The sequence below is a fragment of the Pseudorca crassidens genome, chromosome 5 (genome assembly GCF_039906515.1).
Source record: "Pseudorca crassidens isolate mPseCra1 chromosome 5, mPseCra1.hap1, whole genome shotgun sequence".
NCBI lineage: Eukaryota > Metazoa > Chordata > Mammalia > Artiodactyla > Delphinidae > Pseudorca > Pseudorca crassidens.
Window position 1 is genome coordinate 49,516,988 of NC_090300.1, and position 13,774 is coordinate 49,530,761.

General features: G+C 37.9%; 1 long non-coding RNA gene and 1 pseudogene across 1 annotated transcript in view; one reads left to right on the plus strand and one right to left on the minus strand.

Annotated features, from left to right (window-relative positions):
* Positions 1-13,774, plus strand: part of LOC137224425 (uncharacterized) — a 375,421-nt gene that overhangs the window by 122,039 nt on the left and 239,608 nt on the right. The gene's annotated exons all lie outside the window — the stretch shown is intronic.
* LOC137225673 (U6 spliceosomal RNA) lies at positions 1,391-1,490 on the minus strand (annotated as a pseudogene).

Genomic DNA, 13,774 nt, shown 5'->3' on the forward strand with positions numbered 1-13,774 from the left:
TAGACCTAAACTTCCTCCATGAATGAACATATTTATCTGTATACTCTAGGATTAAGACCATGTCTCCAGACAGTACTCACTACTTAAAAGCCATCTGAAAATAAAAGTGGGTTTTGTATTTGGTTCCTCAGTTTATCCTCACACAAATTTAGCACTACAATCACTTCGGTTAATCTGTAAAGTGTGTATATCCAAGCAGTATGACTAGACCATCTTTCTAAACTAAGTCTTATGTACAGTATTTTATTGAACTGTTAACTAGTGGAAAATATTTAAAAATAAATAAAAGAGAGAGAAAGGAAAAAAGAGACACAGAGATAGAGAGAAATCAGTTATTAGATTTTAAAGTAAAATAGTTGGGGGAGATTAGGGCTTGGCAGCTGAAGATCTATCATATTCACAGTTGCCATGATGTACTTTATTTTTTATTTATTTTTTATATTATTTATAATATATATATAATATATATTATATAATATATAAAATATATAAACATATAGCTTATATATATAACATATAGCTTATATAGCTTATATATATAAATATATATATAACATATAGCTTATATATATAAATATATAAACATATATTATATATAATTATATATAATTATATATATATAATTATTTATATTGGAGTATAATTGCTTTACAATGGTGTGTTAGTTTCTGCTGTATAACAAAGTGAGTCAGCTATATGTGTACATATATCCCCATATCCCCTCCCTCTTGCGTCTCCCTCCCACCCTCCCTACCCCACCCCTCTAGGTGGTCACAAAGCACCGAGTTGCTCTCTATGCTATGCAGCTGCATCCCACTAGCTATCTATTTTACATTTAGTAGTGTATATATGTCAATGCTATTCTCTCACTGCATCCCAGCTTACCCTTCCCCCTCCCAGTGTCCTCAAGTCCATTCTCTACATCTGCGTCTTTATTCCTGTCCTGCCTGTAGGTTCTGCAGAACCTTTTTTTTCTTTTATTTTAGATTCCATATATATGTGTTAGCATACGGTATTTGATTTTCTCTTTCTGACTTATTTCACTCTGTATGACAGTCTCTAGGTCCATCTACCAATAACTCAATTTCATTTCTTTTTAAGGCTGAGTAATATTCCATTGTATATATGTGCCACATCTTCTTTATCCATTCATCTGTCGATGGACACTTCGGTTGCTTCCATGTCCTGGCTATTGTAAATAGTGCTGCAATGAACATTGTGGTACATGACTCTTTTTGAATTATGGTTTCCTCAGGGTGTATGCCCAGTAGTGGGATTGCTGGGTCATATGGTAGTTCTATTTTTAGTTTTTTAAGGAACCTCCATACTCTTCTCCATAGTGGCTGTATCAGTTTACATTCCCACCAACAGTGCAAGAGGGTTCCCTTTTAAAAATATGGAATGCTTCACGAATTTGCGTGTCATCTTTGCGCAGGGACTATGCTAATCTCTGTATCGTTCCAATTTTAGTACATGGGCTGCGGAAGCAAGCATGCCATGACGTATTTTAAGTACAGGCCTTGACACAATAGATATGCAATGAATATTTGCTGAATAACAAATGATTGAACAGTATAGGATTTTGATCCTCCAAATCTTTATAGAAGGTTTCTTGTATTTTTTAAATAAACAAAGAAGAGTGCATATTATATGCTGGCAGTTTTCTAAGAATTTTATGAACATTAATTTATTTAATCTTCCTCAAAATTGTATTAGGTAGGTACCAATTTTATTCCTATTTTATGATAGAAAGATTTACTAACTTGCCCAAGATCAAAGCTAGACAGACTCTGTACAAGGTCTGTGCTCTTAATCACATCACTAATTCTACTTCACATAACTGATACTGAACTGTGTGCCACCCAAATTTTATCAAAATCCAGCTGAGATTGTGAGTTTGTATGTGTGTTTATATATGTGTGGCAGGAAGGGAGGTGGTGCTTAAGAGATGTGGCCTCTTCCCATATCTCGATGCCAGTGTTCTCACCCTTTTTTTCTTTCCTCTAACATAACTGGAGTACATACTATTTGGATTGGATTGTGCATACCAGAGAAAATACTCTCTTAGTGAGCATTTTAGTCTCAGGGGTGAAAAATGGTATAGTTAAAAATTGATCTCCCCCATCAGGTTCTTCCCAGGTGAAGCATTCCTCTCTTTTATTCTTCTTTCTCTATTCCAATGCAAATCTATATTCTGAAACTCAGTATTACATTTATTACAAGGAGGTTGTTGGGATGCATCACATCACTTAGCATCTCCTAAAGAGAGATGTTCCTAAGTGCCAACAAATCTATTGCTTTCCTCAAACAATTGATATGTTTATATTTTGTAGACGTTGTAAACTGAGAGGCAGATCATGTTCCATTTTTGCTTTGACTACGATAATATGATATTTAAAAGTTGCAACTCTTTTTTTAAAAGTTTTTATAAATGTAATGACCTGCACAAACCTGGTCTAGTTTTCACCCAGTCTGCATTTTCCCTTAGCCGTAATGCTCAGCAATTTAACTGTAGGTATTTTAAAGGCAGCCTTTATTTTTTAATAAAGCAGTGTAAAATAAATAAAATACCAAGGGTAAGAGAAAAAATATAGTAGTCAAAACCGTTGCTCAATGTCAAAAAATTGGAAATAGGATGCTTCTATAGGCAGGTGGTAGGGAATCCAGGGACAACGCAATAACTGAATGTCTAAGTTAGCACGTTTCAGCTGACTCCTGAAAGAATGTAGTATGGGGCAAATTACCAAGACAAGCACTTATGGGTAAAGCACCCAGGTTTAAGAGCTAGTACATACACTAAGGAGAGTCTAGTTGAGAAACCCAAAAGTCATTCTTGATGATTCTCTCACCCTTAACCCTATTTTTAAGTTATCAAATCTAGCTGATCCTGTCTGGGAAACCTTCTCATATGCTCTTCTTTATGTTTATCTCCTGTGGCACCAGTCTCACCTGGAATACTGCAATGGCCTCATAGTTGGTTTCCTCTTCCTTCTTTTGTCTTCCTAATGAAATCTTCATATTTTAGCCAGAATTGTCTTTTTAAAAATCACGGCCATAAATATGTCTCTACAATGTTTATATTCCTTCAGTGGTTCCCAGTTTCTGTTAAAATGAAATCTGGGGGCTGATGTGTCTTTTTGTTTTCCATTCCTTGCCACTCTTCTAGCTGCTCGTTTCAAACCACTTTCCCTTGTGACTCAGCCACACTCACCTGACTCAGGTTTCTAGAATAAGTCCTTTTCCTTCCTGCCTTAGGGCTATTGCACCTAGCACTTCTCTCTCCCTTCTCCCCTCCCTTACCCCTACTTACAGTCTTCTTCCTGCCCTATGTCTGGTTAATTCTTTTTCATCTTTTGCATCTTCATCTCATAAACCACTTTTGTAGTGATGATTCTCCCTGGACCTCTCAGCCTGGGTCAGAGCCCTTGCTCTATGCTGTCAGTGCATGCTGTACTTCTGTGTGTGTCAGTAATGTCTGTATTGCCAGCACCTAGCAGTCTTGGGCATGCAGTCATTCCTGTATAAATTGTTGTTTAATAAAAGAATGAATGACTAGCAGCAACGATGATTTCGTACTGATTTTCATTCAGTTGAACTAAACATCTTAAATTCTTCGTGGTTAAGGTCAGAAATGGTCTTGGTGGCAGAGTCAGGCTACGCAAGTAACCAGGATTCTCATGATTCCAGAGCTATGAGGAAAGGAGACAAGGCCTGATAGATTGCTTCTATATTCACATTAAGACTCCAATCAGCTAGTAGATTTTAGAGAAGGTACTCCATGATTCTGAACTATGATGTCAACATGTTTTCTTAGCTAACAGCATTCCAGTTAAAAGAATTTACACAGCTGATGTCTTTCATAGCGTACAAGTATAGGATTCTCCTGAAATCTTGGAGTGAAGTTTTGCTGTGAAATATAGCAAAATTATTCCTGGGTGCCCTTTAAGTGAGAAAGAGACAGAGAGAGAGAATATGAATCTTGGTCACTGAGGATCCCAAGCAATCTTATGATGACCATTTTGTCTTTATTCCCATTACTTCATTTTGGAAGTTAATCTATGAAACGCTATGTGTTTTTTTGCACTTAAACTAGTGAGTAAAGATTCATCTTTAAATACCATTATGGGTGAGTATGTTAATTTATTTCTCTGATATATTTTGTACTAATTCATGAAATAAAATCAGGACTCATTCCTTGATTGGCTTACTGAATAACGGAACCTGTTGATTTTAAAGAAGACTGGCATATTTTAGCAAAATTTTTTTAATTATAAAAATCATATAGGCCAATAATAGAGAATTTGGAAACTTTAGAACACTAAAGATTTGTCCAGCTACCCAAAAGCCAGTACTGTTACTTCTCTGGCACTTTGCCATGTGTCTTTTAGAGGAAAACTCTGAACTTGAAATACAACCTCAGAAACACCAAAGGATACACAATATTAAGTAAGAGATAAGGCAGCTTACTAAAAGGACCTAAGGCTGTAAACTCACTGTGGCTAGGCAGAAGCTGGGTGTCAATCATACAGCTTACAGGAGAAAAGATGTGGCAGGGTAGAGATGAAAATGTTGGTTTAGTTAATTTAAATAAACTTTACAGTATTTATTTTCAATTAAAAATTGAACTATGTTGCCACTACTAAAACTGCTTATTTCATTTATATATACACACATATATATGTTATAAATATATATAACATTTTACATAGATGTCTGCCATAAAGGAAACAAAGTTTTAGCATAAATAGTACTGAAATTTGAATTGTTAATTATTATAACATAATTATCATTTTTAAAGTTTTTAAATTTTTTGTTATCTATTTCCAACATTAAAACTTGTGATTGATCTCAACATCCTTGAGACTATGCCCTGACCCACTTCCAAGAAAAGAGGAATGGCCAGTCGCATGTCACCATTTAACCTGATAAGAAAATTATGTATGCTTTTGCTGTTGAGTGGATCTTTACATAATCAGATTACAAGAAAATATAAGGTAGTATTTATAATTTATTATTTGTAGTCTGTTTTATTTTATTCTGCTTTTGCTACCCTAAATGGTCTAGGTCAGCCATCTCCAACATTTTTGGCACCAGGGACCGGTTTCATGGAAGACAATTTTTCCATGGCGGTGGGGGTGGGGTGGTTCAGGAGTTAATGTGAGCGATGAAGAGCGATGGGGAGGGCAGATGAAGCTTTGCTCACTCGCCGCCACTCACCTCCTGCTGTGCGGCCCAGTTTCTAACAGGCTGCGGTCCGCGGCTTGGGGATTGGGGACCCCTGGTCTGGGTAATGGGAGAGAAAAATTTCATATTGCCAATATTATATGCATATTGCAATACATCCTTAGATATTTGGAATACTTAGAATTTATATTATTGGAATCAGAAATGTAACTCATATGCCACAATATTTGTGCTGATTGTTTTGACAGACATCTTTTTGTAACAAATAACCCTCTACCCTTCCTTAGTAAATAGGTGATTCTGAATGTAAGTTATACTTCTCTTTATGATATATTTTTTAAAATATTTATTTATTTATTTATTTATCTTTGGCTGCATTGGGTCTTTGTCCCTGTGCACGGGCTCTCTCCAGCTGCAGCGAGTGGGGGCCACTCTTCGCTGTGGTGTGTGGGCCTCTCATTGTGGTGGCCTCTCCTGTTGCAGAGCATGGGCTCTAGGCTCATGGGCTCCAGTAGTTGTGGCATGCAGGCTCAGTAGTTGTGGCACACGGGCCTAGCCTCTCCGTGGCATGCGGGACCCTACTGCACCAGGGCTCGAACCCATGTTCCCCGCATTGGCAGGCGGATACCCAACCTCTGCGCCATCAGGGAAGCCCCCTCTTTATGATTTTGGGTCCTAGCTCTCACCTCTCTTCTAAGGAAAATATCTTCATTATATTCCACAATGTATTCTATGCCACATCCTTTGAGTTTCGCTGCTACAACTGGTAACATTGGTAGCAGTACCGTTAGCATACCTGCAACACTGGTAGCAGTACATTGGATAAACCAAATTGAGATTAAGAAGAGGAAGAGGTTATAATAAAATTAAAACAGCACAGAACACTAAATTGAGAATTTTATGGAGAAAATTTTCTATTTTTGCCTTTGATTGCTGAGTACTTCATCAGCTCCCTCAAGTAAATTTGCTCCACACAGTACCTTTCTTTTCTTATCTTTCTCTTCTTTTACTTCAAGCCAGTATATCTGATTAAGGAATCATGCCTGTTTCTTGGCAGCCGTGGTGACTTGAAATCATAAAGAAGGAAATTCCTTCCAACATACGAAGTGTGCTCAAAAGGTGCTGGACAGCTGAAAAAGCATGTTGACACTGTGTACTGCATGATCATTCCTGTCTGGCTGGAGTATAAAACTAATTTTTCAGAATAATATAAAATTCTAAAAATAGAGCTGACAAATTCAAATTCAGGAGAGTCTTAAGCATCAGACTAATGAACTGAGACGATTTGGCAAATGAGGTACTGTCAGGGAAGGAAACGATATAATAGTGCATTGTTTTTAGAAGATTAATTTGGCAATAATATATGGAAGAGAAATAAGAGCAGAATCAAAGTAGTTAAGAGGTGTTTGCAACAATGAAATTAAGATATCTCATGAGTCCTGCCTTTTCAGTCCTGGTGGCAGCATAAATGAAAAGAGGTGGAGGACAGTACAATGATATATATATATATATATATATATATATATATATATATATATATGTACTGTGCAAGTTGATTTTAAAGAACTTGACAGTGATGTGAAGGTAAGTGAAAAAAATGATCTAAAAGTGGAGGCTGGTATACGGTAAGAGAGTAGAGCAAGGTGATGGATTAGATTTTTGTCTTAATAAGGGTTTGTAGTAGAACACTCAGGTGGACATTCAGTTTTGGGGGATAGACATTAACGAGGAAGGGGCTAAGTGTATGGTAAAGCAAGCATTTTAAAATATAAATGTTGGAAGGAGAGATACCTCTTTCTCTGAGACCAAATGATAGAATAAGAGATAAATATGGTAAAAGTAATTTGCTGAGTTTGGGAGGATATTACCTGAGGAAGTTCACACTGGGAGTTGTTATTAAAGTGTGTGTGAATTGGAGATTTAAAGAGATATGGCAATGTGTAAATTTTGGTATTGCTTTCTTGGAAGTATGCTAGGGAATGAGAAAAAAACGTATGAACTAAATATTGTTTTGTAATAATGAGTCCTACTAAAAGATGAAGGCCATGTTTTGTTTCGTTTTTTTAAAGGGGAATTTGGCTTCATGTATTTAAATCTTTAACCAACAATAATTTATGGCCTGGAAGTAGAGAAAGGACAATAAACTCTGGGAAAATCTGAGCTTAGGGTGGGTGCAGTGATGGAAATAAAGGTCGTGATGTGTTCTGCAGTCTATAACTAGAGATTAAAGAACTGAGTAAATTAGCACGATTGAGCGATAGGAGTTTATACTGAAAATATAAAAAGCAGATTTATTGAACCTGAAAGAAAGAAAAGATAAAGGGTTTATGATAGAGAGAAAGCATCTAATTTAAGATCTTGAAGGTGGAGAAGTTCTGTGTGATGTCCATGCTGATGAGAATATGATGTGGGGCTTGAAAAACATAACAGATTTTAAGGAAAGAAGTTACTAGGTAGACGATGGATTGGCAACAGAGGATATGGGATTGAAAGTATGAAGAGGAACATGGAAAAAGAAGAAAAATAATCCAGGTGTTCATTTTGTTTTAGCTGAAGAAGTCACATTTCTAAGGGATTCCATGTGTTTAGTAGATGGGAAAGTTACAAAACTTCTAAAAGGATCATAAACAGCCTGACTTGAATTTGAAGCATCAGGAAAAGGCTGAGCTTTCAAAGTTGAAAGTGAACACATTTACAAGTAAAAGAGGTTTAAATAGGATGAAACTGGCAGCATGAATATGAAGAAGTTATTATTTTATAGCTTGGGAATCCACCTTTTCTATCTCCATCCCCTTTAGCAATATGTCTCCTAAATGATATTGGAAGCCAATGGAAAGATGAGTTTGTTTGTTTTTTAATCATTTTACATTTCATGTTCTCTTGTTCTAAGAATATCTATGTATAAAATCAGGCCAAGATGCACATAGTTATTAAAGATATATTCTTTTTATTTTAGTTTATTTTTAATTTTTATTTTTTTAAACATCTTTATTGGAGTATAATTGCCTTACAATGGTGTGTTAGCTTCTGCTTTATAACAAAGTGAATCAGTTATACATATACATATGTCCCCATATCTCTTCCCTCTTGCATCTCCCTCCCTCCCACCCTCCCTATCCCACCCTTCTAGGTGGTCACAAAGTCCCGAGCTGATCTCCCTGTGCTATGTGGCTGCTTCCCACTAGCTATCTATTTTACATTTGGTAGTGTATATACGTCCATGCCACTCTCTCACTTTGTCCCAGCTTACCCTTCCCCCTCCTGTATCCTCAAGTCCATTCTTTAGTAGGTATGTATCTTTATTCCTGTCTTGCCCCTAGGTTCTTCATGACCATTTTTTTTTTTTTTAGATTCCAATATATGTGTTAGCATACAGTATTTGTTTTCCTCTTTCTGACTTTACTCTGTATGACAGTCTCTAGGTCCATCCACCTCACTACAAATAACTCAGTTTCGTTCCTTTTCATGGCTGAGTAATATTCCATTGTATATATGTGCCACATCTTCTTTATCCATTCATCTGTTGATAGACACTTCGGTTGCTTCCATGTCCTGGCTATTGTAAATAGAGCTGCAATGAACATTTTGGTACATAACTCTTTTTGAATTATGGTTTTCTCAGGGTATATGCCCAATAGTGGGATTGCTGGGTCGTATGGTAGTTGTATTTTTAGTTTTTTAAGGAACATCCATACTGTTCTCCATAGTGGCTGTATCAATTTACATTCCAACTGACTGTGCAAGAAGGTTCCCTTTTCTCCACACCCTCTCCAGAATTTATTTTTGATAGATTTTTTGATGATGGCCATTCTGACTGGTGTGAGATGATATCTCCTTGTAGTTTTGATTTTCATTTCTCTAATGATTAATGATGTTGAGCATTCTTTCATGTGTCTGTTGGCAATCTGTATATCTTCTTTGGAGAAATGTCTATTTAGGTCTTCTGCCCATTTATGGATTGGGTTGTTTGTTTTTTAATATTGAGCTGCATGAGCTGCTTGCAAATTTTGGAGATTAATCCTTTGTCAGTTGCTTCATTTGCAAATATTTTCTCCCATTCTCAGGGTTGTCTTTTCATCTTGTTTATGGTTTCCTTTGCTGTGCAAAAGGTTTTAAGTTTCATTAGATCCCATTTGTTTATTTTTGTCTTTATTTGCATTTCCCTAGGAGGTGGGTCAAAAAGGATCTTGCTGTGATTTATGTCATAGAGTGTTCTGCCTATGTTTTCCTCTAAGAGTTTGATGGTGTCAGGCCTTAAATTTAGGTCTTTAACCCATTTTGAGTTTATTTTTATGTATGGTGTTAGGGAGTGTTCTAATTTCATTCTTTTACATGTAGCTGTCCAGTTTTCCAAGCACAACTTATTGAAGAGGTTATCTTTTCACCACTGTATATTCTTGCCTCCTTTATCAAAGATAAGGTGACCATATGTGTGTGGGTGTATCTGTGGGCTTTCTATCCTGTTCCATTGATCTATATTTCTGTTTCTGTGCCAGTACCATACTGTCTTGATTACTGTAGCTTTGTAGTATAGTCCGAAGTCAGGGAGCCTGATTCTTCCAGCTCCATTTTTCTTCATCAAGATTGCTTTGGCTATTCGGGTTCTTTTGTGTTTCCATACAAATTGTGAAATTTTTGTTCTAGTTCTGTGAAAAATGCCAGTGGTATTTTGATAGGGATTGCACTGAATCTGTAGATTGCTTTGGGTAGTAGAGTCATTTTCACAATGTTGATTCTTCCAATCCAAGAACATGGTATATCTCTCCATCTATTTGTATCATCTTTAATTTCTTTCATCAATGTCTTATAATTTTCTGCATACAGGTCTTTTGTCTCCTTAGGTAGGTTTATTCCTAGCTATTTTATTCTTTTTTGCAATGGTAAATGGGAGTATTTTCTTAATTTCACTTCAGATTTTTCATTATTAGTTTATAGGAATGTAAGAGATTTCTGTTCATTAATTTTGTATCCTGCTACTTTACCAAATTCATTGATTAGCTCTAGTAGTGTTCTGGTAGCATCTTTAGAATTCTCTATGTATAGTATCATGTCATCTGCAAACAGTGACAGCTTCACTTCTCCATTTCCAACTTGGATTCCTTTTACTTCTTTTCTTCTCTGATTGCTGTGGCTAAAACTTCCAAAATAATGTTGAATAATAGTGGTGAGAGTGGGCAACCTTGTCCAGTTCCTGATCTTAGAGGAAATGGTTTCAATTTTTCACCATTGAGGAGGATGTTGCTGTGGATTTGTCATATGTGGCCTTTATTATGTTGAGGAAAGTTCCCTCTATGCCTACTTTGTGGAGGGTTTTTATCATAAATGGGTGTTGAATTTTGTCGAAAGCTTTCTCTGCATCTATTGAGATGATCATATGGTTTTTCTCCTTCAATTTGTTAATATGGTGTATCACATTGATTGATTTGCGTATATTGAAGAAGGCTTGCATTCCTGGGGTAAACCCCACTTGATCATAGTGTATGATCCTTTTAATGTGCTGTTGGGTTCTGTTTGCTAGTATTTTGTTGAGGATTTTTGCATCTATGTTCATCAGTGATTTTGGCCTGTAGTTTTCTTTCATTGTGACATCCTTGTCTGGTTTTGGTATCAGAGTGATGGTGGCCTTGTAGAATGAGTTAGGGAGTGTTCCTCCCTCTGCTATATTTTAGAAGAGTTTGAGAAGAATAGGTGTTAACTCTTCCCTAAATGTTTGATAGAATTCTCCTGTGAAGCCATCTGGTCCTGGGCTTTTGTTTGTTGAAGATTTTTAATCACAGTTTCAATTTCAGTGCTCCTGATTGGTCTCATATTTTCTAATTCTTCCTGGTTGAGTCTCAGAAGGTTGTGCATTTCTAAGAATTTGTCCATTTCTTCCAGTTGTCCATTTTATTGGCATATAGTTGCTTGTAGTAATCTCTCATGACCTTTTGTATTTTTGCAGTGTCAGTTGTTACTTCTCCTTTTTCATTTCTAATTCTATTAATTTGAGTCTTCTCCCTTTTTTTCTTGATAAGTCTGGCTAATGGTTTATCAACTTTGTTTATCTTCTCAAAGAACCAGCTTTTAGTTTTATTGATCTTTGCTCTCATTTTCTTCATTTCTTTTTCATTTATTTTTGATCTGATCTTTATGATTTTTTTCCATCTGCTAACTTTGGGTTTTTTTTGTTCTCTTAGCTTTTGCTTGTCTGTAAAGGTTTTAATTTCTTCATCAAATCTGAATGAGATCCTTGCTGAGTAGAGTAATCTTTGTTGTAGGTTTTTCTCCTTCATCACTTTAAGTATGTCCTGCCACTCCCTTCTGGCTTGCAAAGTTTCTGCTGAAAGATCAGCTGTTAGGCTTATGGGGATTCCCTTGTGTGTTATTTGTTGTTTTTCCCTTGCTGCTTTTAATATTTTTTATTTGTATTTAATTTTTGATAGTTTGATTAATATGTGTCTTGGTGAATTTCTCCTTGTATTTAACCTGTATGGGACTCTCTGTGCTTCCTGGACTTGATTAACTATTTCCTTCCCCCTATTAGGGAGGTTTTCAACTATAATCTCTTCAAATATTTTCTCAGTCCCTTTCTTTTTCTCTTCTTCTTCTGGGAACACTATAATTCGAATGTTGCTGCATTTAATGTTGTCCCAGAGGTCTTTGAGACTGTCCTCAATTATTTTCATTCTCTTTTCTTTATTCTGCTGTGCAGTAGTTATTTCCACAATTTTATCTTCCAGGTCATTTATCCGTTCTTCTGCCTCAGTTATTCTGCTATTGATCCCTTCTAGAGTATTTTTAATTTCATTTATTGTGTTGTTCATCACTGTGTGTTTGCTCTTTAGTTCTTCTAAATCCTTATTAAACATTTCTTGTATATTCTCCATTCTGTTTCCAAGATTTTGGATCATCTTTACTATCATTATTCTGAATTCTTTTTCAGGTATATTGCCTATTTCCTCTTCATTTGTTAGGTCTGGTGGGTTTTTGCCTTGCTCCTTTATCTGCTGGGTGTTTCTCTGTCTTCTCATTTTGCTTAACTTACTGTGTTTAGGGTCTCCTTTTCGCAGGCTGCTGGTTCGTAGTTCACATTGGTTTTGATGTCTGTCCCCAGTGGATAAGGTTGGTTCAGTGGGTTGTGTAGGCTTCCTGGTGGAGGGGACTAGTGCCTGTGTTCTGGTGGATGAGGCTGGATCTTGTCTTTCTGGTGGGCAGGACCATGTCTGGTGGTGTGTTTTGGGGTTTCTGTGAACTTATTATGATTTTAGGCAGCCTCTGTGCTAATGGGTGGGGTTGTGTTCCTGTCTTGCTAGTTGCTTGGCATGGGGTGTCCAGCACTGTATCTTGCTGGTCGTTGAGTGAAGCTGGGTCTTGGCATTGAGATGGAGATCTCTGGGAGATTTTCGCCATTTGATATTACATGGAGCTAGGAAGTCTCTTGTGGACCAGTGTCCTGAACTTGGCTCTCCCACCTCAGAGGCACAGTCCTGACGCCTGGCTGGAGCACCAAAAGCCTGTCTTCCACACAGCCCAGAATAAAAGGGAGGAAAAAAAGAAAGAAAAAAATAAAATAAAGTAAACTAACGTTATTTAAATAAAAAATAATTATTAAGAAAAAAATGTTTTAAGTAATAAAAAAACAAACAAACAAAAAATGGACAGACAGAACCCTAGGGCAAGTGGTAAAAGCAAAGCTATACAGGCAAAATCACACACAGAAGGATACACACACACCCTCACAAAAAGAGCAAAAGGGAAAAAAAATATATATATATATATATCCTTGCTCCCAAAATCCAGCTCCTCAGTTAGGGATGATTCGTTGTCTCTTCAGGTATTCCACGGATGCAGGGTACATGAAGTTGATTGTGGAGGTTTAATCCGCTGCTCCTGAGGCTGCTGGGAGAGATTTCCCTTTCTCTTCTTTGTTCGCACAGCTCCTGGCCTCAGTTTTGGATTTGGCCCCACCTCTGTGTGTAGGTTGCCGGAAGCCGTCTGTTCTTCGCTCAGACAAGACAGGGTTAAAAGAGGCGCTGATTCGCGGGGTCTGGCTCACTCAGGCCGGGGTGGGGGGTGGGGGGGAGGGGCACGGAGTGCTGGGCGGGCCTGCGGCTGCAGAGGCCGACATGACGTTGCACCAGCCTGAGGCGCGCCGTGCGTCCTCCCGGGGAAGTTGTCCCTGGATGCCGGAACCCTGGCAGTGGCGGGCTGCACAGGCTGCCGGGAGGGGAGGTGTGGATAGTGACCTGTGCTCGCACACAGGCTTCTTGGTGGCGGCAGCAGCAGCCTTAGCGTCTCATGCCCATCTCTGGGGTCCGCGCTGTTAGCCGCGGCTTGCGCCTGTCTCTGGAGCTCCTTTAAGCGGCGCTCTTAATCCCCTCTCCTCGCGCACCAGGAAACAAAGAGGCAAGAAAAAGTCTCTTGCCTCTTTGGCAGCTCCAGACTTTTTCCCGGACTCCCTCCCGGCTAGCTGTGGTGCACTAACCCCTTCAGGCTGTGTTCACGCTGCCAGCGCTCAGACCGAAGCCCGAGCCTCAGCTCCCAGCCCCGCCCGCCCCTGTGGGTGAGCAGACAAGCCTCTCGGGCTGGTGAGTGCTGGTCGGCACCGATC